The 24,648-nt window shown below is 41.4% G+C and overlaps 1 protein-coding gene and 1 pseudogene across 1 annotated transcript in view; both read left to right on the top strand.

Annotated features, from left to right (window-relative positions):
• Positions 1–24,648, top strand: part of Dct (dopachrome tautomerase) — a 96,348-nt gene that overhangs the window by 21,332 nt on the left and 50,368 nt on the right. The window lies entirely within an intron of this gene.
• On the top strand, positions 11,011–19,275 carry LOC101716623 (angiopoietin-1 receptor pseudogene; annotated as a pseudogene).

Below are 24,648 nucleotides of genomic sequence, written 5' to 3'. Positions count from 1 at the left end.
TCTTATTTCTCCATCAATTTTGAAAGATAATTTTGTAGGGTACATCAATACCAGATTGTACATCAATCTGGGCTGGAGGCTGTTTTCTTTTAGGGCTTGAAATACATCACTCCAAGCTCTTCTTGCCTTGAGGGTTTGTATTGAGAAGTCTGCTGTATTTTGATGGGCTTTGCTTTGTATGTGATTTGTTTCTTTTCTCTAACTGCTTGTAGAATTTGGTTCTTCTTTTGGGTTTCTGGAATCTTAACTATTATATGCCTATGTGTAGATTTTTTTTTGATCACAGCTACTTGGAGTTCTATATGGCTCACTTATCTGTATGTCAAGTTCTTTTCCCCTGCTTGGGAAGTTTTCTGCCATCACTTCTGTGAACAGTTTTTTTTATGTCATCTACACTCTCTCCTGTTTCTTCATTGACTCCAATCAGTCTTATGTTATTCTTCTTTGCATCATCTAGCAACTGATGGATTGATTTCTCGTGGTCTCTTACAATTTTAAAGAAATTTTTCTTTTCCTGGTCACTAATTGCAATCTTTTCTTCTATATCTGAAATTCTGTCCTCACATTGGTTCATTGTGCTGCATAGACTTTCAGTGGAGTTTTTAATCTCCTGGAAATCTGTTTGCATCTATTTTATGGATTCCATTTGTTTCCTAAGTTGGGATTCCATCATCTTCCTCAGCTCTCTATTTTTCTATCTGTGTCCCTCTAGATTTATTAATCATGTCTTGCACTATGGGCACAATCTCTGTTGTTATCTGAGAAATTATTTCTGATTTCATTTTTTCTAGATCTTCTTTTGTTGCCAGTTCAGGGAGACCAGGTGGTTGAGTATCACAGTGTTCCATCTCATTTCCCTTTAGGGTGGTTTTAGGTGATCTGGAAGTCTGGTTTTGAAACTTGTTTATGTGTCTTCTCATTTCAATGGGGGAGGGAGGCTCACCTCCTCTGTGCTGGTGGGGGTGGTATGGTGGCCTTGGAGCCTCCTCCTGTGTGCTGGGAGTGGCTCACCTCCTCTGTGCTGACAGGGGTCAAGGGTGTTTAATTTGGCTCATAGTTCTGGAAGTTCAGGGCACACTGCTGGCATTTGGTTGGCTTCCAATAAAGGCCTCATGGTGGGAGAGAAACTGGGTGCCGAGGTCCCCTCCCCCAGACCTGGCTTACTCACTCCTTTCTTCCCCAGGGCTCATGCACAGCCTATATTAGTTTTTTGTGGCTGATGTAACAAATAAGCACAAACTTGGGGCCTTAAAACAACAGAAATTTTATTCTGTCATAGTTCTGGAGGTCATAAGTCTGAAATGATTTTCACTGGGCTGAAATCAAGGTGTCAGCAGTATCTTGCACCCTCTCTAGGGTGTAGAGGTTAAATTTTATTCTGTGTGTCTTCCAACATTGGATGGCTGCCAGCATTCTTTGTCTTAGAGTTGCATCACTATGATCCTTGCTGACTCATCTTCATACAACTTCTCTCCTTCTGTTTGCAACCTTTTTGTTTATATTACATAAGGACATTTGTGATTTTATTTAAGGCTTACCTGGATAATCCAGGCTACTCTCCCCATTTCAAGATCCTTAATTTAATCAGATCTGCTTGTTGTAAATTTTGGAAGTGACACAGTTTTGGATGATGATAGTCATGGGACCATGAAGATGGTATCTAAGGTAGAGGATAAGAGGAATTCATTAGAGATGAGAGCAAGGAAATAAGAATCCAGAATACTGAGTGGGGGTCAACATCAAACTTGAAGCCACATTGAACAGAAATCAATTGTCAGTCTTCAGAGAATGACGAAAATGAGGAAAAGTAATTCAATGTTAAAAGAGGCCAGGAAGAAGAGAAAGAAATGTTGGTTGAAATGAAACAATCAAAAGAGTGAAAGAGAAATTGTTTGGAAGCTATTTTCATCTTACATGGCTCTCCTCAATTCCTTACTTCACCTAATACCTTGTAGTTCAGAAAATGATCGTATTTGGAGGTAAATTTTAGGAATTACATAATCAGTATTCCTCGAGGTGTATATTTGAAATGTTCATACAAGAATTGTTTTTTTAGAACACCATTTTGAAATCAGTTTATTTTGCCTTTCTTGAATGATCTTAGAAATTAGTTGATAAACATGAGTTGCCTTCTAAAGATTTATTCTTTTTTTTTTTTTTTTTTTTTTGGTACCAGGGATTGAACTCGTGATCTTGCTCTTCAAGGCAGGCAGCAGAACCACTGAGCTAAATCTCCGGCCCTTAAAGATTTATTCTTTTAAAAATTTTTCCCCTAATTGCATATTCAAGAAGCCATGGTAGTCTTTAGCACAAGGAATTGCTTAGTTCACGTCATCTAAATCGTGATTTTTCACCAGTCAGCTTTCTCTTTTTGGTGGCAGCTATAGCCAGGGCTTAAATTTAACATGGGAAATAGCCTATCTAGTTTGTATTTGTACTCAAGCCCCTTATTGTATGAGAAGTTCTCTTTTCCACCTATATATGCTTAATTATCATCTCTTCCTATTTAGATCTAATCAGGCTCAGGATACTTAATAGGCACATAGCCCTGGCCAATGTGCACTAGATAATATGAACCTTGCAGGTTCCAGGAACCAACTGAGCCCAGCTCCTGCTTCTGCCCTGTGAGATGAAGGAGTTCTTAAATTTGGAAAGTGGGTAGGTAGCACTGAAAATCTTGGGTCATTGCTTATCAGTATCTTTCACTTTGGCCTATTGTGGATGATCATTTCTCATATTTCTCTCTATAGTCTCTCTGGGTGACTTCATTTTTGAGCCCACAACTCTCAAATCTGTCCTTCTAGTTCTTTCTTGTGATCTGGATGCACATAGCATACTCAGTTTAACTTCTTGTTCTCCAGCTGAAGCCCACGAGCACCTCCTGCCATGCTGTGGACAGTGATTAGACAATATGTGAATTGGTGGTGCAGGCTGAGATTCAAGCTTCCTGCAAGTTCTTGAGACTTGAATTAGCATCTCTTCTCTGGGAAGCAGCTGTAGAGCTTTGGAGAACCATACCTGATCCTTCCTTAGATTTTGTAAGCCTGCACTTCCTTGTACCACATGTGGAACACATGGAGCAGCCTCAGCTTTCTGAGTCGGTACTTGGGGAGCAACATCACCAGATGTCGGGTAGCTAAACCTTAAACATGGGGTTATCCTTTACTTCCCTTGTCTTTTGCCGTCCACATCCATTTGTTTTCCAAACTCTCTCTATTCCTTTGTACCTTATTTTGGGTTCAATCTCTCCCACCCTTCCACTCCCTATTCTTACCAATTTGGCTTAGAACTTTCTTTCTTTTCTACCTGGATTATTGCAACAGCAATCTGACTAATTCTGTGCCTTCTGTATCCCTCAAATCCTGTCCTAGTCAGTTTGGGCTGCTGTAACAGTATCATTGACTGAGTGGCTGTTAAACAAGAGATATTTACAGCTCATAGTTCTGGAGCCTGGAATTCCAAGATCTGGGCACCATTAGAGTTGAGTTCTGATGAGAGCCCTCTTCTGAGGTCATGTCTTACTGGAGTGTCCCCTCATCGCACGAAGAGGATCAGAGAGCTCTCCAGGGTCCCTTTTATTAGGGTGCTAATCCTACTTATGAGGGCTCCACCCTCATGACCTAAATATGTCCTGAAAGTCTCTCCACCTAATACCATCACATTAGGGTTTAGGAGTTCAACATATGAATTTGGAGATGGCATGAGGTGGGTGAGTGTCTTAGTTACTTTTCTCATTGCTGAGATAAAATATCCAACACCCAAAGTTAAAGGAGGAAAGGCTTATTTAGCTCACAGTTTGTAGTGGTTTTAGTCCATAAGTGGCTGGCTCTAAGGCAGGGTGGGTTGCCAGAGGGGCACTGCAGAGAACAGTTCATGGCACTCAGAAGGTAGCAAAAGCAGCAGGGGACCTAAACAACATCTGTTTGTCCCTTTTATCTCATCCAGGCTACTCCAAGTGGGCAGCACTCACACCCTTAATCCTAGTGCCCTTGAGCCTGGCATTGCATCATGAATCAGTTCCAGCATCACACACTGTTGATCCAGCCACCTCTGAAAAAGCCCCCCTCTGACTGTATGAGGCTTTGGGGGACATCTAGATGCAAACCAAAACAGTGGGCATTTCAGTTCATAACAAACCCAGTCAATTTTTTCCATATTGCCACCAGATTAATCTTTCTAAAATATAACTCTGATTATATTACATGCTAGTGTAAAATCCTACAAGCTCTTCACCGTCTTCAGTATAACTGCCAGACTCCTTTGCTTGCCACATAAGGCCATCTTATAATAGTTCCAGGTAATTTTTGTTTTTTGCTTTCCCACAAGTCCCTGTACTCCAGCCATATTGAAAGTCCAAACATTCTCCCCTCCTGGCCTGCCCTTCTGCTCATCCTTTTGCTACATAACCCCTGGGCACCTCTTAGTTATCCTTTGTAAGTGAGCACAGTCTTTCCTGACACGACTCTGATGTCTGGGCCTCACTCTTCATCCCCTGTAGCTGCAGTCCCTGACATACAAACTTCTGGTCGCTCAGCTCAGCCAAGGCATCCAGGAGACCAGATATCAACTTTCAAAGGCACGGTGGTTTATCCTCCTTCCCAACTTCCTGGGAGCTGGGGTGTTTAGACCTAATCTGGCCTCACTTAGTGAGCCCAGGGTCAGGCCTTGGCTTCACCCTGATGGATTTGTCTCCCTGTGTCGGACATCCCCAACAGTCTGAGAAGTGAAGCAAGTGTGTAAACAGTGCCACCCATCATTTTATGTATAGTTTCTGAAAAATTGGTGATTGGAGGTTGTATAAGTTGCTGGTGTGCCAAAATGTACTTAAGCTCCAGATTTTTCCACAGATGGCAATAAAACTGTATAGACCATGGTTATTTCTGCACATGATGAATTGAGGATCTCCACAGAGCACTTTGGATGGAGAGATTAATTTATAGGCCTAGAAACCAGCACACAAATCCGCCAACCACCTGCAGCCTGGAATAGGAACTGGAAAGTGGCTCGTTAGCATCTTCAAGGATGTATGGAAGGTGGAGCCCTTGTTTTCATCTCTGAAGGGGCTGTGGCCTTTGGAATGATTTGCACTCATCAGAAAGGCACAAGAGCACTGACATGGCTCAGAAGAAATGAGGAAACCCGGCCACTGTCATTTTTAAAGACATGGGTTAACAGAAGCATGTTTTCTGAACATGCTTATGGCCCCTTTCTAGCTCTTTCTCATGCTACCTCCTCTGCCTGGGGCCCCTCCTTTTACCTTCTCTACAGTCAATCTCCCATATTTTCTTTCCATGGTTACAGTGACACACACTAATCTCTTCCTTTTCTGGAATCTAATGGGCTTCAATACGTGTTTCTTTTCTAGTTCTTGCTTATTTTCACATATATACACATAGATATGTGTGTATATTTATAGGTACTATATAGATATATGGAAATATAATGTTCATTGGCATGCTGTATCATAAATACCACATAGATTTGTAGGGTTGGTAAACCAAAATAAATTTTGCAAGATTGAATGGAAACATCCTATGCCAAGTCAATGTTTTGGTGAAGGAAGGATTTCTCTGTAAGGTTTTGGTTTCACTAAATAGTTTGGATCCTTTTCTGATTTATTTCTCACCTTTTCTTAACAATTTGACTCCCTACTGCTGTATTTTCATTTTTATATGCCAAGAGCAATTCTTTCTTTAATGAATTAGAAATCATTTGAATGATGTCCTTCTTTGGGTGGCAGTTTTTTTGTGTGGAAGAATTATGCACCATTATTGCTACTCAATTCTATTTCTAATTCCCGTAGCTTAGAGAATATGCTCCCCAGCGTTTCTTGTCGTGCTTGGTGCAGTCCTAGACACATGTTTGTATTTTATTATTTTGATAAACATTTATAAAGTTCTTATTCAAAGAGACAATACAATACATGCGAAGACAATATAGAATACACACGAAGAGACAATACACGTGAAGCAGAGCACAATTTCTGACATGTAGTGACTGCTGAATCCCTATTGCCCGGGCTAGGCTCAAACTGGAGATCTTCCTCCCTCAGCTTCTGGAGTAGCTGGGATTATAAGTGTGTGCCATTGTACCTAGCTAGTTGATATTTTCGCACACTTACTTATAAGCTACGCACTGTGTGTGTATCCTTTGAATGAATGTACTTTCTCACTTGATTCTCACAGCAGTCCTTTTTTTTTTTTTTTTTCTCACAGCAGTCCTAAGAGACAGGTGCTATTGTTGTTCCATTGTGTGAATGAGCAGCCTGAGTTTGAGAGTTAAGTAACTGGTGGAGACCCCGTGTATCAGCCAAGTCAGGGTGTGGTGACACCCTGACCTCTTAGTGGCTGAACACAACAGCATTTACTTCTCACTGATGTTGTCCATTGGTTGGGCTTGGCCAGGGCTCTACTCTACTATCTTCACTTGGAGACTAGGTTGCAAATCACACACTGCCTTTACTTCTTTCATCTCACTGGCCACACGTGTGTGTGGGGGGGGGCAGGTGAGTGTGTGCATGGGAGTCTGTGTGTGTATATGTGCGGGCAATCCCACCACTCAGGAGAAAATATCCAGAAATACCTGGGTTAACACCACCAAAGAGCACCACAGCCAAGAGCCAGGAAGCCAGGATATGTCGCCAGGCTGACTAACTTTGTAGCTGCCTTCTTACTCCCATATTGCATTGCCTTCCACTCACAGGCAAGGGCTGACCAATACTTCGAGGAAAGGAAGTTAAGAAAGGCAAGAGTCATCCAAATATTAGGCCTTATGTAGGTCTTGGCTCTGAAAGTCTGAGCAGCAACTTTCTGGTTGTGTCTCAGTCAACCTCTGGACCCCCAAAGAAGTTTGCATTCTTCCTAAAAGCAGCCTAGAGCCATGACACCAGGGAGCAAGGAGTAGGAAAGAGCCAACTCTCACAAGGATCTGATCCACGTCAGAAGCTCAGAGCTCCTCACAGAGAATCCCGGCTAGATGGGCTTTTCAAGGTTGTATGTGAAGTCCCCCAACCCTCAACTTTTATTCTCCTTCTTTGAGACCTGCTCATGCAGGCTTCTCTCAGGAAGGGAGCTCCCAAGCCCAGGACCGCCCACTGTGTACCTGGAATTCCTGGTCAGCAAGTGCTTCTTCACTGGAAGCTGTAGTGTTTCTCTGTAAACTTCCACCCAGCAGTCTCTGTCCTTCCTTCTCACAACACACACAGTTCTGATCCTCTATTCTTCAAATGGCCCTTCACATGTAAAAAAATTGTCTTTCATGTTCCTCTTGGATCTTTGTCCTCCATTCTCAAACTTCTCTGATTAAAAACATATCAAACTGATAGTTCCAGTTTTGCGACATTGGGATTCTTATACACTTTGTGATTTTTCTTTCCTTCCTTTCTTTTTTCCATCTCCCTTTTCCCCTCCATCCCTAGTCTCTTTTCTCAGTGCTAAGAGAGTAAACTGATTCATAAGACATAAATAGAAGGAAATTGATTGGTAGTGGACATTTCTATGACAAGTTGACCTTCCCTGGGGCTCAGTGTAACCCATTCAGCTTTTTCTCTGAAGTTAGATGTTTATAGACAGTGCGTCTGCTGGCTCATTGTGCTGAGTTTACAGGGCTATTGAAGAAATAATCCACAAATGGTCTGCTCAGTGCCTGGTATGTAGTAGGAATAAAATGTTAGTTATTGTGACAAACAATTATGGAAATGATATTTTCTTCCACCAACAAAATACATAATGACAATATTAATCATTGTATCCCGATACTATAAATTGTAGCATCCTCTGTATGTTCTGGACATATTTGCAGATAGCTGATGTTGTATTACACATTATGTGAAAACATAAAGTCAGGCCTCAAGAGTAGTATAAAGAGGCCCTTAATGTACCCATTTTTTTCCTTTGTTAATGACTTAGAGGAGCAATTCCTTCCATCATTAATGATGTGAAGGATAGAGACCAAAACTTGTAGACTCTTGACTTTGTAAAGTCAGAAGGGATTAATTAAAGCTGAGTTAATGTCTTATAGGAGTTTAAATAAAAGCAGTCAGTATAGCAGAGATGCAAAGGCCACCTGTTGTTTAAAAGCAGGGTGTCCTTTGATATGGCTTGACAGGCCTCTATTCAGAAAGAGACCCTTAGAGCTCTCATCAAAGGTGTTATGAAGGGGCCAGGGATTTAGCTCAGTGGCACCATGCCTGCCGTGTAAGTACAAGGTCCTGAGTTCGATCCCTGGTACCAAAAAAAAAAAAAAAAAAGGTGCTATGAAATTTTAAAGCCATCAAAATTCCATTCTTAAAATACCAGATAATTTTTATTTTTAAACTTATTTTTAAAAAATAACTTTTGACTTGCAGAAAAAAACCCAAAAACTACTCTTCACACCCTGCTTCCCTTTGTTACTATTTTACATAATCATAGAATAATTAGCAATACTAGGAATTAAAATTGATATGATCATATTAACTAGTCTGGAGATATTGTTTGAGTATCACCAGTTTTTCCTTTAATGTCCCTCTTCTAATCCCATATGACATTTAGTTGTTATCTTTTCACTTTTTACTGTGATCAATTTTCATAGTGTAATGTGATCTTTGCAGTCTTCAGTCTTTCTTTGTCTTCTATGATTTTGACATTTTAAAAAAATGTTAGCAGTTTGACCTCCAGATAAAGAAACTAAGACCCAGAGAATACCATTCAGTAAGGTAATAGTAAAACTTTCAGTGTGTATCTGTCTGATGTCTTTTCAAAATAGATGGAAGTTAAGCATTTATAGCAATAGTACCACCAAAGTAATGCTATATCCTTCCTAGTGAATGCTATCAGGAGGTGGACACAGTTGATATATTATATCTTATCATTGGTGACATTAAATTTGACCCCTTGGTCAAGGCAAATCTTAGATATTTTTATACTTTAAAAAAACTATTATCTCCTCTCTGATCACTATACATTTTCTGAGAATAGATTTGAGATGAGTTGCAATATTTTTACTCTTTCATCATGCAAAAATGATTACCATGGAATTTCTCTAATAGTTATTTTCTATTTTCATAATTCTTTCTATGTTTATTAATTAAATTATAGTCTTTTCTCCTGTGCCTATTTATCTATTTAGTTATTTCTTAATATCAATGTGGACTCATAATTATTTACTTTATTCTATGGTCCATAATCCATTACTATCATTATTTATTTTCTTGCTCAAATTATTTGAGATTTGACCATGAATGTTTTCCTCATGATTCCTGTGTCTTTGTAACTTGCCCCATCACTTTAGGGAACATTTCCTTACTTTCTAACACCATAAAATGTTTTCAACTCTGCTTTTTCCCCTCTCTCTTACCCTGGATTCAACTATTTCTTCAATAGCCTTCATTTGTTTTAATGGGGAATGGAATTTCAAAATAAAGACCTAGATGCTAGGATATATGCATGTATATAAATGTCACAATGGCTAGTATGTACAGTTAGTAATGTATTAACAATAATAACAACAACAACAACAACAAAAAAGGCCAGGGTGCTATGTGGTGAGATGAAGATTTAATTAATAAAGACTGGAAAGAAGACCAGATGACCAGGCCCTGGTCTTTAGGCTCTACGGTGGCAGATAACAAGCTATATGTGAGTTCTTGGTACCAAGAATATTAGTTACCTAATGCCGCGTAGTATACACTCCCAAACTTAGCAGCTTAAAACAGCACATGTTTTCATTCTCAGTGTCTCTGTGAGTGGAGAACCCAGGCATATGTTAGCTGGGTCCACTACTTTGGGGGCTCTAATAGGCTGCAGTCAGGTTGGCTGGGCTGTAGTCATTTTAAAACTTAACTGGGAAAGGATTTGCTTCCAAGCCCAAAGGGTTGTTGGCAAGATTTGTTTCCTTGTAAGTTGTTGGACTGAAGGTCTTAGCTCCTGGCAGGCTGATGGTTGAATTATTTCCACTTGGGTCTCTTCAACAAGGCAGCTTGCTTCATTAAACTGTTTAAGCCAGAAAGACAATAGTCTGCTGGCAAGAAAGAAAATGTAATCTTTTATGCAAAATCACAAAGCAATCTCCCTTCAACATATCTCATCTCTTCATTTTTGTGGCATGCACATTCTCCTTCCAGCTCTGATTACACAGAACTGCCTTTACTATCCTCCCTTTCTTCTTCCACGCCCCCCCATGCTGCCATGGAAACCAAGATGACACATGACCACATAGCTGACATTCTCTAGGCATATTCATTTTTCTGTAGTGTAGGTTCTACAAATGGATGCTTGGCTCCTTACATTTTGACAAAATCTAAGCTCTAATATTGAATAAGATAATGACTACTGCTAGAGGATTCATGGAGAATTTAGGAATTCTTTTTACTTAGAAATAGGGCTGTGGTCTAATCTTGTCATGCTATTCTCATTATTTAACAAAGAAGTAGAATTTTTGAAGCTGAAAGAGTCTTTAGACTAATGCACCTCAAACTCTGCCTTTACTTCTAGATCCCAGTATTTAATGATAGAATCTACATGTTACGAACACTAGGCCTGAGTTCTATACCCAAAGAACCAGAGCCCACAATACAATAAAGAGTATTTCTATAACAAAAGGGATAGTTTTGTGATTGTTTGTTTGTTTGTTTTTGTAAATGTTTTCTAAACGTCTTGGTTTACTGAGGTTTCATTCTTTCATCTACCAATTGAACACTTACTGCAAACACTGTGCTGGTGATTCAATGAAAAGTGAAGTGCTACCTCTATTCTGATGTAACATAGAGACTGTAGGAAGACACACAGGTAGATGTAAATAAGGCATAGGGAGTTATGAACATGGCATCTTGGATATAGAGAAAAGCGAGTGTATCACTTTTGATTATTTTCAAAAACCTAATAGCAAATGGCATTACCTTGGCATGTCACAAATGCTGCATTAGAAATCCTGTCACAAATGCTGCATTAGAAATCTTTAGCAGTTCTTTCACACTGGTGCTCACGGACATATTGGGTGGGGCAGTTTTGGTTGCTGTCATTGAATGACAATAGCAGGTACCACGCTGGATCAATAGCAAGTGATCAGTGCATGCTCTGCATTGGGTGAGAAGTTCTCTCTAGGTTCACAGACAGCAAACATCTTCTTGCAGTCAAACTGCTGAGCTCACCCTGAGAACCAAACAGAAGCAGAATGCTGCTTTCTAAACATCGTGAAGCATTTCAAAAACACAGTGTAAAGTTGGAACAGATGATTTCCACTGAAGATTAATTATATCGCGTTATGTGCCAAATGGGATCATAAAAATAGCAAAGATTGTACCATTTTACAGCAGTATCTGATTAATTCCATGTCTCACAAATTTGACTTTGGATTAAGATGGACTAATGTTTATTTTATCCCTGACTTTGATAAATAAGCTTACCAAGCAAAGACATAAACAAGAGAGAAAGAAAACGTTTGCCTCACTTATACATAATCAACACCATTCGTGGTATAGATAAATACCAAATGTCTTGTTAATCAATGCCTCAAATAGTTATGAAAGCCAGGAACTACACTTGATAATTATATGAACATTTTACAAAAGAGAATAGTGTCTGTATTCATTTCCTAGGGCTGCCATAACAGATTACCATAAACTGGGTGGCTTAACACAGTAGAAAAGTATTCTCTTAAGGTTGTGGAGGCCAGAAGCCTGAAATCGAAATATGGGCAGAGACTGGCTGCTTCCAGGGTCTCTAGGGGAGAATCCTTCCTCCTCTCTTCTGGCTTTTGACATTCTGGTATTTTTGGTTTGAGGCAGCATCCCTCCTGTCCTTCCTCTGTTTTCACCTAGAAGTCTTTCCTGTATCTCTGTTTTTCTGTCTTTTCTTTTGTAAGGACACCAATTACCCAAGTTTAGGCCCATTCTAAGTTTGGGGTTATGGCAGCTCAAGATCCTTAACTACATCTGCATAGACCCTGTTTCCAAATAAGGTCACATTCACAGGTATCGGGCTTAGGATTTGGATGCACCTTTTTGACAAGCATCATTGGAGCCGTTTCAGCATTCCTTAAAAGTACTTTATAAATCAGAATCACCAGTGAGGCGAGGACTCTGGGAAACTGGTTTTGGAGAATGAGTTAGCTGGGAGCTCAGGGAAGGGGGTGAAGTTGGAAAGGTGAAAAAGTTCCACAAGGAGCCCAGATAAGGGTGCCAAGGCTGCTGAGTTGAGCCCCAGGAATTCATGGCCTTTGGCAGTGGGTGCTGGGCACGGCAGTCTGCACTCAGCCGCAGCAGGGAGGAGAGGATGGAAAGAGGAGAGGTGCAGGCTGGGAGACAACTCTGGCCGGAAGTGTGGCTGGAAGTGAGTGAGGATGACATCAGGGCCCTCCGGACACCGTTGGTCCCGTCCTTTTCCCCACAGCCCAGTAAACTGAAAACAGCAGAGCAGTGCATCCTGGCAAGGGAAAGGGGAGAACCCATGAGGAGTGGGGGAGAGGACAGAAGGGTTCAGAGGTGTGGAAGGCCCAGCAGGAGGCCAGGAGGGAGACAGATAGTAACAACAGTGTGGCGACCTTTCCTGTTGGCCTCTGCCTTAATCTGCAGCCTTGTCAGCACAAACTCTTCCTTCCTGGTTGTGGGGCATCAGCCACACCACCATGACTTGTCCCCAGGCTTTTGTCACGCTGTTCCGCTGCTCAGGGCATTTTGCCTCCCTCCCATCCACCCTCAGGCTTGGTGTTCTTGCCATGTGTGCCCACAACCCCACGCTGCCTTATGTCAGATGGCAAGAGAGGAAGCAAGTAAAAACAGATGAACAGTCCACTCTCCTGGGGACCAGCACACTTTTATAGGAACTACATTAATCCCTTCTTGAAGGTGGGTTCTTTATGGTCTGAATTCTTCATAAAGGCACCATCACCACTCAGAAACTTTACATTCAGAAACTAAGCCTCAGTATTAGTTTTGGAAGGGACAAGCCACATCCCAAACGTGATCAGCAGGTGCTTTGTGTCTGTGGGGATCTCACACATTCTACCTACGTGCAGCCAGGTTTACACCAGCCTTGGGGAGCTGACCAGCTCAAGATCATTCTCTTCTTCCAGGAAAGGAGGAGTCACGATTCTATCTTGCTCTTATCCTCAATCCTGAGTTTGCATCTTACAACACTAATTCTTATTTGGATCTCCAAAAGGTAGTATTGTTCTTTCAATCTCTCTGTCTCTCTCTCTCTCTCTCTCTCTCTGTCTCTCTCTGTCTCTCTCTCTCTCTCTCTCTCTCTCTCTCTCTCTCTCTCTCTCTCTGTCGTACTGGGGACTTTCTCACTGAGCTACTCCTCCAGGGAAACCCCTCCTTTTAATGTCTTTATTTTGAGACAAGTTCTCACTAAGTCCCTAAGTTGCCCAGACTGGGCTCAACCTCTCCCCTCAGTCTCCTAGAGTGCTGGGATTGTAGGTATGTGCCACTATCCTTGGGTCAATTTCCATTTTTCATTTCCAGGTTCAGAATATCATCCATCAAAAAGTACAAGGCAGGTGTATTAGTCAGTTCTCCAGACAAACAGAACCAGTAGCAGACTATATATCTATATTTATATCACCCACATCTGTATCATTTATATCATCTATACCTACATCATCTATAGCAGTATCAGAGAGACAGAAACAAAGAAAGAGTAAAAAACAAAGTCTCTAGGAAAAAATTGAAAACTTTTACCCAGTACTATTTCATTGAGTGTAGACTCGATTTCTAACACAGATTTGCCTAACCACACTCTAGTTTGTCAAAGTTTGAATTCCTAAACTGCTTCCTTACCTCACAGAGCACTGCAGCCCGTCTCTCATCAAAACCTCATTCAACATAACATCGAGCAAGTATTGATGCCATTCTCTTATTACTGTCTCAGAATTAGGGTATGAGCCAGTGAAAATAATTTTTAAAAGTATATGTCAGACTGTCTGAAATTCCATACCCAGCTAATGTGTTAACATAGTGTGGCCACAGCTTTAGAAATTGTAATGCTATCACAAAGGGCATTTCCAAATGAAGATGAAATGCAGTGCTAGCACATTGTACCCCAGTAAGGAGAAATCCCTGGGATTTTTCTGTACCACATAGAGGTCAGGCCCCTTCTCTGTTTTCCAATAGACAGACTTTATTCCTCCTCTTCCATCCTGATGAAAGCACTCACAACACAAATATGGTTAGACATTTCTTTAATCTTTCTTTACTAAGACAGCTGTAGAAATCCAGTCTCTGGAAAGATATCCCTCTCTTGTTGGAAGAAACATATCCCCTGATTTTACTCAAGTTAGCCTCTCAAGTCCTGTGGTTCTTTTCCTTCACAATTTTATTCCTCTGCTTTATGTTATTAAGAAAAGTGGTGTATGAAAGCATTCTGGGTCTGAAGAAGTGTCTCTATGGCTCACTATCTCCAGGACTCTGGGCAAGTCATTCAGTCTCCCTGAGCCTATTTTTCATGGAACAGTGAAAGACGCCATAGATTTGATCTTGGTCAACTCCCTACCTCTTGTATCTGATGCTGAAACATCTCTTACCTGCATTGACTCCAGATAGTAACCTCAGGAGCCCATCATCATAGGAAGAGACTTTGAAGCCTTAATGACAGCACCAAGATCTGCTGGAAGTTACACAAGATGTAACCAGAGAATAGGCTAAAAAAGTCATTTGGAAGAGAGAAGAGGCTAGTAAGATCAATGGTGCTTATTTCTGTGAAGGATGAGTTCAAGGACAGGTAATAAGGATATGGACCATGAAGATGTGTCAACAAGCTTCCTTCCTACCAGCTACTTTAAGTATGACTGTGGACAAGGGAGATAATGTGAGTATATCTTTCAGAAAGGTGGTAATTAAAGAAGAGGATGCAGTGATTTACAAAAAATGGTTCATTCATTCATTCAGTGCCCTGGCGTGAGGTACCTGTATTTTAGAAGTGCTCCTGCTGCACGCTCAGCTCCAGGATGCTGGAGTGTACTCGGCTAGGTACATAGGAGAAAACTTTTTCACCTCGGCCTTCACCAGGCTGATTGGCCGGAGATCTGAAGCTCAGAAGCGGGGACCTGACTGTAATCATCTGGGCACTGCTTGTATGAACAACGGTGTCTGCCATGAAGATACTGGGGAATGCATTTGCCCCCCTGGGTTTATGGGAAAAACATGTGAGAAGGCTTGTGAGCTGCACACATTTGGCAGAACTTGTAAAGAAAGGTATATTGGACCAAGGGATGCCAGTCTTACATGTTGTCTCCCAGACCCTTACAGGTATCCCTGTGCCACAGGCTGGAAGGTGCTGCAGTGCAGTGAAGAACGTCACCCTGGCTGTTATGGACCAGATTGTAAGCTCAGGTGCCATTGCACCAATGGTGAGATTTGTGATCAGTTCCAAGGATGTCTCTGCTCTCGAGGATGGCAAGCCCTCCAGTGTGACAGAGAAGATAAAGCAAGGCAGGCCAAGGATGACTCCAGAGATAAAAGATTTGCCAGATCACATAAAAGTAAACATTGGCAAATTTAACCCCGTCTGTAAAGCCTCTGGCTGGCCACTGTCTGCTAATGAAGAAATGACCCTGGTGAAGCCAGGTGGGACAGTGCTCCAAACAAATGACTTTAACCATACAGATGATTTCTCAGTAGCCATATTCACCATCCAGCAGCTCCGCCCCTTTGACTCAGGAGTTTGGGTCTGCAAAGTGGCTGGAATGGAGGAAAAGCCTTTCAACATTTCTGTTAAAGTTCTTCCAAAGCCCCAGAATGCCCCAAATGTGATTGACATTGGACATAACTTTGTTGTCATCAACATCAGCTCTGAGCCTTACTTGGGAGATGGACCAATCAAATCCAAAACTTCTGTACAAACCTGTTAATCATCATGAGGGCTGGTGACTCATTCAAGTGAAAAGTGAGATACACTCAACTATTTGGAACCTTGAACGGAATACGAGTTCTGTGTGCAGCTGGTGTGTCCTAAAGAAGGCAGAGAAGAGCATCCTGGACCCGTGAGATGGTTCACAGCAGCGTCCATAGGACTCTGTCCTCCCAGAAGGCTCAGTCTCCTACCAAAGAGCCAGACCACATTAAGTTTGACCTGGCAACCATTATTTCCAACCTCAGAAGATGACTTTTATGTGGAAATGGAGAGGGAGTCTGTGCAAATAAAAAGTGATCAGCAGAATGTCAAAGTGCCAGGCAACTTGACTTCAGTGACTTCAGTGCTACTTAATAACTTACACCCCACAGAGCAGTACCTTGTCTGAGCCAGAGTCAACAGCAAGGCCTGGGGAGAATGGAGTGAGGACCTCACTGCCTGGACTCTTAGTGACATTCTCCCTCCTCAACCAGAAAATGTCAAGATCTCCAACCTCACAGACTCTTCAGCTGTGATTTCTTGGACAGTAGTGGATGGCTATTCTATTTCTTCCATTATCATCCGTCATAAGGTCCAGGGCAAGCATGAAGACCAGCACATTGATGTGAAAATCAAGAGTGCTACCATCACTCAGTGATGCTCAAGGGCCTAGAGCCTGACACAGCTTGTCACATGGATATTTTTGCTGTGAACAACATAGGATCAAGCAACCCAACCTTTTCTCATGAGCTGATGAGAGTCCCAGAGTCTCAAGTCCTGACAAATCTTGGAAGTGGGAAGATGCTGCTGATAGCCGCACTTGGCTCTGCTGGACTGACCTGCCTGATGGTGCTGTTGGTTTTTCTGATCATGTTGCAACTGAAGAGGGCAAGAGTCCAAAGGAGAATGGCCCAAGCCTTCCAGAACAGGGAAGGATCAGCTGTGCAGTTCAACTCAGGAACTCCGGCCTTGAACAGAAAGGCCCCAAACAACCCAGATCCCACAGTTTATCCAGTGCTGGACTGTAATGACATCAAATTTCAAGATGTGATTGGGGAGGGCAACTTTGGCCAAGTTCTTAAGGCCTGAACCAAAATGGATGGGTGACATCCGCTGCCATTAAAAGGACAAAAGAATATGCCTCCAAAGATGATCACAGGGATTTTGTGGGTGAGCTGGAGGTTCTCTGTAAACTTGGAAATCATCCAAACATCATCAGTCTCTTGGGAACCTGTGAACACCAGGCTACTTGTACCTGGCCATGGAGTACGCCCACCATGGAAATCTCCTGGACTTCTTTCACAAGAGCCACATGCTGGAGACTGATGCTGCATTTGCCATTGCCAATAGCACTGCTTCTGTGCTGTCTTCCCAACAGCTTCTTCAGTTTGCTGCAGATATTGCCCAGGGGATGGACTACTTGAGCCAAAAACAGTTTATCCACAGGGACCTGGCTGCTAGAAACATTTTAGTTGGTGAGAACTGCCTAGCCAAAATAGCAGATTTTGGATTGTCCTGAGGTCAAGAAGTGTATGTGAGAAAGACAATGGGAAGGCTCCCAGTGTGCTGGATGGCAATTGAGTCCCTAAATTACAGAGTGTACGTGACCAACAGTGACGTGTGGTCATATGGTGTGTTGCTATGGGAGACTGGCAGCTTAGGTGGCACCCCGCATCGTGGGATGACATGCACAGAACTCTATGAGAAGCTGCCCCAGGGCTCCAGGCTGGAGAAGCCCCTGAACTGTGATGATGAGGTGTATGATCTAATGAGACAGTGCTGGTGAGAGAAGCCTTATGAGAGGCCATCATTTGCACAGATATTGGTGTCTTTAAGCAGGATGTTAGAAGAACGAAAGACCTATGGGAACACCATGCTATATGAGAAGTTTACCTACGAGGGAACTGACTGCTCAGCTGAGGAAGCAGCCGAGGATGGAGAAGTTGCATCTGTGTGCCCTGTTTCTCCTTCACTGGCATGAGAGATCCTTCACCTGAAAGAAATCAAGCAAACCTCTGCCGGGAGAAGTGATATAGAGGTGTATATATACTGCTGTATCTCTGGGACCTTCAACGCAAAGACCCTGTGTGGACCTATAGTCTGCTCAGACTCTCATAGGACTGTATACACTGTTTTCAGTAAGAATGTGCTGGAATCAGAATGCTTGTTTGTGGTTTCAGATGCAATAGTATATTTTTCTAAAAATGAAGATTTCATAGGGAATATGAATACATTTACTGCTGTAATACATAACTCGTTTTCCTAGATATTTTGATACTTACCTTTATAATTGAATGCTATAAAGTGTTTTTGCTGTGTAGAAGTAAAATATTGTTAATAAACATAAAAAAAAGAAAGAGTCAAAGACAAAGAGAGAAAAGGAGATTTACTTTAAGGCAATGGCTTATGTACTTCTGGGGGCTAATAAGTTCAAAGTCTGCAGAGTGGGCTAGCATGCTGAGACCCACGGAAGGGTACATTTTGCAGTTTATATCCGAAGGCCTTCTTGCTCAGGGGAGCTACTCTTTCTTTTTTTTTTTTTTTTGATACCAAAGATCAAACTCGGGACCTTTCACTTATGAGGTGGCGGAACCATTGAGCTAAATCCCTGGCCCCAGTGTTTGTTTTATTCAGGCCTTCACCTGCTTGGATGTGGACCACCCACATTGCTCAGTCTACTAGTTGAAATGTTAATCTCATCTGAACACCACCCTCACAGAAACTCCCAGGACATTGTTTAACTGAAATTTCATTGTTTAACCAAATTTCTGGGCCCCCACTGAAGTTGATACGTAGCATGAACCACACAGCAAGTTTCCCACAGATCAGATTGAAGAGCACTTATGGGATGCAATTGTTAGCATTCACAACGTGTTTCTTGTGGATCCCAAAGGAAGCCCAGGACTTGGGAAAGGAGAGAAAGTGACTTTTCGATGTCCCTTCCTTGGGGCTCTGGTCTTGGTAGCTAGAAGAGTATTGGGCCTGCTGTTCTGTATTTCCTGTGGGGAGTGTGTAGGGCAGGCCCACGTGTCCTGCCTCACGTGCAGATCTGCTTCCGGGCTTCCTTATGTGAATCCAAGGCTTCTCAGGGCAGCAATGGGCACAGAGAGGAGTGAATGAGCTTGTCTGAACAAAGCTGCATTTGCTTCAAGGTGCTGCAGGGAGGCCATTGTGGAATCTCAACAGACCAAGGGTTGCAAAGATGTAGAAAGCAATCTGCAGTTTCAGGAGATGCACATGTTGCTGGGATACCTTGCTGAGTGCTCTTTTTACCATGGAAAGAAGAAAGAGCAACTTCGACACTGCAAACTCAAACACTAAGAGTGCTACCTCATAGAGTGGCTCAAGGCAGTTCTATGTATGTGTTTGTTAGTTGAATGAGTGAATAACCAGAAAGAAAGCCAAGATGTGATACAGTTAATCCTAAGCAAAAAGGACATGGATATTCTTTACCTTTCTCATGGATTACTGGTGGGGGTTGCTTTGAGATCTTATGCCAGGTTACAGTAAAGAGTAGTTTTAGTTATGTTAAAATCAGAAGTTTCTTTCTCAATATTACCAAGGGAGAATATTGTGGAGAAGGTGATCCAGAACCATTTTATTATAATACTCAGAAATAAGACTAACAAAAGAAAATCCAGGCAATGTGAAAGTTCAGCTGACTTTATTCCTGAGACCATTCTGGTTTGGGATGATTTTCATGGGTGTTAGCCTCATCTAGGTCTTTCCTAGGGAATCTTCTATTACCTCACTAGGTTTGAATCTTTCTTAACAAGGGTTAGGATTTTATTTGTAAAATCTGGGAATCTGACTCCAACTGGTCTACCTAGGTTTTGCCAAAGATTTGACATGGAGATTTTAAAGCCAAATGACTCTTCTCTCTGCTCTTGTGAAGACTCTGAGATGGTTGGAAATGTTGATGACCTGCCAGAATCTGTTCCCAAAACAACTCGTTATAGAATATTCCTTGTAAGATCTGAATTGATTAATCCTGATCACAATGTATAGGGTTCAGAATAAGGTCAGAAGAAAGAGTTGGGTAGCAGCCACATGTCACTGAAGATAAGTGAATGTTGATGACAGAACAAATGGGGTATGAGATGGGCAGAGAGAATAGTCACTTGGCAATGATCAGAGGCATGCAGGCATGTTGTTCCTTTCTGGAAAGAGCCCTAAAATGAATGTGTACTTTGTTATCAGAAATAAGGTGAAAAAGTTATAATAAACTTCAAATTTTAGCTTTTGATTTGGAAGAAATTAGCAAGTTATTTTGAATAAGTTCCCATTCCCAACTAACATGAACTTTAAGGCAAATGATAATCATGTTTTATTATTTATTCATCCACTTATTCCTCCAACAAACATTAGTTATTCAGGGGCCAGGTTCTGGGCACTGTGTTAGATGTTGGACAGATGGATGAACAAAACAGTAATCCTCTTCCCTTGAAAAGGTCACTCTACAGCCAAAAAGTCATGTGGGTTCACTGATTTGAAAGGGTCAATCAGTGAGGTCTACAACTTCACCTTGAAAGTGGACTTTGAACAAGAAGGAGAGACTCTCCTGTATTTTCACTTGATCTTAGCCAAAAGGCCAAGAAGTGATATGTTCTGTATTTCCAAGGATGAGGAAGTACCCAATGACAAGTACCATTCTGCAGAAGTATGTTGGTGCCCTTGTCAGTGAACTGCATGGATAAGGAGGGGCCTGTAAATGACTCCATACAATGGGGACCACAGTATAATAATGTGCATGTTGATCTATCTAGAATTTTAGTTAACCTTTTATGTATGTGATCATTGTAGATTCACATACAGTTGTAAGAAAGAATACAGAAATTTCATATGTGCCCTGTACTCAATTTCTTCTAATGGTAACATCTTGCAGAATCAGTGAAGTATTGCATAATCTAGAGATTTTAGTACTAGGAAAACAGATAAAAGAGATCTTCAGCTGCTCACTGTCTTTTGTATATAGCAGGTACATTCCCTTTTCTGGCAGGTTTCTGAAACATTGACTCTTTCTCTCATACCTTAATAAAGTCCTCTCTTTAGATAGATTTTTCTTTAGATCTTAAAATATTTAAATGTTGCCTTAAAGGATTACATGGTAATCACCTTAAATCTGGATTACTTTCTCAAATGCGATTAATATGTAATGTGAAGGAAAGTTTCTAACTATCAAATTATAATAATGAACTTGTGAGCAGAAAAATTTAACCTATGAACATTATTATTTGTAAAGGTGGGAGGAAGGCTTCTGGGAGGAATATTCCCAAATAGATCACTGAAAATGTGCAGTCTGCAAGGGGCCTTGGCAGCAGCAGCAGGAAGTGAATATGGTTCCCAGACACAACCAGCCACATTCCTATGGATGACTAGGAGGTGTCCATGTCCCCTGCAAGAAAAGGAGCTATCACATCCGGAGAATCTAAGGAGTTTGTTTCAGGAAAGAATCTAGGAGGGGAAGAAAAGGAAGGTTTAGCCAGAAGAGAACCCAAAGTCTTAACTGAAAGAGAAGTAAAAGAGCTCTCTGGACCTATCTTCAGAGGTAGAGGCAAGTCCAGAGCCCCCTTGGACATTGCAGATGAGGAGGTTATCCTAACAGGCACACAGTTTCCTTGTTGTCATGCATAAGCTCATTTAATAAATATTATTGAGTACTTACTATCTGCCCACCCCTAATTATTACATTTGGAAAAAGATGAATGACTTTAAAAGGATTTTTTATTAGTGCGTGTTTGTAGTTCATAATCCTCACATTCCTTGTGTGGAGTGGGTACACGTACATAACACGTCTTTGTTCCTTTTTCCATCCTCTTTCCCTCCCTCCTCCTTTCTCCATCTCTTGATTCCCTGGTATTTGAGAAAGATCTATCTCCCTACTTCCTATTATCTATCTCCTAATTGGCTCTTTACTTATAACTTGGGTTTCTCATTCAAGAGAACCTTTACATGAGGTGTTTGAGACAAAGGTCAGAGGGCAGAAAAAGACGTCTGTATTTTAGTCATTGTCTTAGTTATTTTTTCATTGTTGAGACAAAATATCTGACACCCACAACTCTAAGGAGGAAAGCTTTATTTGGCTCACAGTTTGTAGAGATTTCAATCCATAGTCAGCTTGCTCCAAGGCAGGGTGGCATGGCACAGGGGCATCACAGAGGAGAAGCAGCTCATGGCATGGCAGAAAGCAGAGAGAGAGAGAGATCAAGGGAGAAGGCAGGGAGACAGACCCTTCCAGGCCATGGCCCTAGGGACCCACCTCCTCTGACCAGGCTTCACTTCCCAACCTCACATTTAGCTACAAACTCATCAGTGGACCGATCAGCAGATGAGTTTCATGCCTTCATGAGCCAGTCACCTGCCAAAAGCACACAAGGCTTTGGGGGGACATCTAGATATAAACTATAACAGTCATTCTTGTGGCTGAGCGTGAGGAAGGAGTACTATGCTATAAATCAGGACACTGAGGCTCTGTCACCAACTCCCCTATGGCCCGGATACGTTATTTTAGACTCTGGATGGACCTTGGTTTGTCTGAATTGAGAGTATTGATCTAAATGATCGTTAGCTTCTCCTGTGGATGTAATATGTATGAGACAATGTGGCTCCAATGTGACTCATAGCGCTAACCCAAATATACTCACTGGACTTCCTGGTACTGATTGATGAATGGTAACTTTCGCAGAAGTAGACTCCTCCTCTTCTAATTTGGAATTTCAGTGAGGTTGAGCAGAATTCCTCATGTGGCTAGAAAACAGCTAAGGTTTGGGATGGTTTCTCCTCTGCTTCCCTTCACTGACACAACCTATACTCCTCTCTTTCTCAAGTCAAAAGTTTAAGAGTGTGTTGAGGCTTACCTGGTTTCACAAAGAGAATGAATTTATGAACTTGTGCCCCCTCAAATTTAAATGTTGGAGTCCAAAGCCCTAGTACCTGACAATGTGAATTTATTTTGAAATAGCGTCATTAAAGATGTGATTAGTTAGGATGAGTTCATAATGGAGAAGAACTGGCCCCTCATCCAATGTACTGGTGTCTTTATAAAAGAGGAGATTGGAACATAGAAACATAAAGACAGGAAGAGAGGGAACCTAAGGCAAAACATCACCACAAGCTGGAGGAGAGGCCTGGAGCACATGCTTCTCCATTGCTGTACGGGGAGCCTTGCCCTGCCAACTCCTTGCCTGGGCTTCTTGCTGGCCTCCAGAACTGTGAGATAATAGATTTCTACTGCTCCAGCTCTCAGTGTATGGGTCATTGTTAGGACAGCTCAGCAAAGCGGTGCACCATTGTGTGACCCTGGGCGATTAGGACAAGTTCCATGAGCTCAGATTTCTAAAGCAGAAATTGAAGCTGAATAGGGAGATTTCTTTCTTTCTTTCTTTCTCTCTCTTTCTTTCTTTCTTTCTTTCTTTCTTTCTTTCTTTCTTTCTTTCTTTCTTTTTCTTTCTTTCTTCCTTCCTTCCTTCCTTCCTTCCTTCCTTCCTTCCTTCCTTCCTTCCTTGTAGGCATTGGGCTTTAACCTTTACCCTCCTTGGTTCCCAGTACCCAAGTACACCATCCCTTGCCTTGGTTGCTGACCGATTTCCATTCCCTTTGAATCTTTGGTGAAAGCTAAATGTTTCTGTAAGGAAATTATTCCCCCGCTCTGCTACCACTGCCCTCCTATGCTGAGTTCTGCCTTGCCTTCAAGTCATTGGTTCTCAAGGTGAGATCCACTTCCATGGCATAAACAAATAATAAACTTTCAGAAATTCAATAGATTTCATGACTATAAAAATATTATGTTGTTATAGGCTTCTCTATAACTGAAGTTAAATCAAAACCTCTAAGAAATTCTCTGGGTTTGTACTCCTTTTCAGTTTGTTTTTCCTCTTCTATTACAGTGCTTTTTAGAAATGAAAAATTCATTACAGGAAAATTTACGTCTACTCAGCAGCTGTCTGCCATGATTTATAAGAACATAATTCTTCTCTGTGGCTTATAAAATGAATTGAAAGTTCAGAGTTGGTCTTTTGGGTGTGTGTGTGTGTGTGTGTGTGTGTGTGTGTGTCTGTGCATGGTGCACACACTTGGTCAATTGAAAATAACTGAATTAGGACAGATGAAATAAAATGAGTTCTTTTCAAAGAGCCAGGCAGACACCATGGTCAGATGCTTTTGACAGCAGTTATAACAAACTTGGTGTAGAAAACATCAGACTCAGGTCAAGAATTTTTTGCAGAATATTTTTTCCTTATTTTAAATGATAGAATTCATTTCTTTCAGCTCTTAAAAGTAATAAGTGGCCTCATATCTGGTTTATCCATAGTCTCTTTGGCTTATTTAAGCTTTGTCTTCACATATATTTGTTATAATTACTGATGGAGATTCCTAAGTTCCAAGCCTATCAGAACAGCATACTTGTAAAAACATACCATTTAATTAATTCAGCAAAATCAAGAAAGAAGAATTATTTTCATATCTGTATAGTAATATTATATTATGGGCAAGAATATTTTCCATACATTGGAGTTAGAAACACTGATTTAATTTTCAGAAGGAAAACTATTATAAAAGTACTTATAAGCCAGTGGTGCACACCTATAATCCTAGCACTCAGAAGGCTGAGGCAGGAGGATTGCTGTGAGTTCAAGGCCAGCCTAGGATACATAGTGAGTTCAAGGCCAGCCTGAACTAAGTAGCAAGACCTTGTCTCAAACAATAACAACAAAAAGTACTTATAATTAGATTTTGGGATTAGATATGCATGTGTGTAAAAGTATGAATCCATGTGTATATAAATTGATAATTCCTAGAATTCAGATTTTTCTTAGTGAAGAAGATTTTTCAGTATTTT

The sequence above is a fragment of the Heterocephalus glaber genome, unplaced genomic scaffold, assembly GCF_053883595.1.
Source record: "Heterocephalus glaber isolate CG9 unplaced genomic scaffold, H.glaber_assembly_v1.0 deba00001577, whole genome shotgun sequence".
Classification (NCBI taxonomy): domain Eukaryota; kingdom Metazoa; phylum Chordata; class Mammalia; order Rodentia; family Bathyergidae; genus Heterocephalus; species Heterocephalus glaber.
Note: the sequence above shows the minus strand (reverse complement) of the source record. Positions and strands in the feature narration are given on the sequence as shown.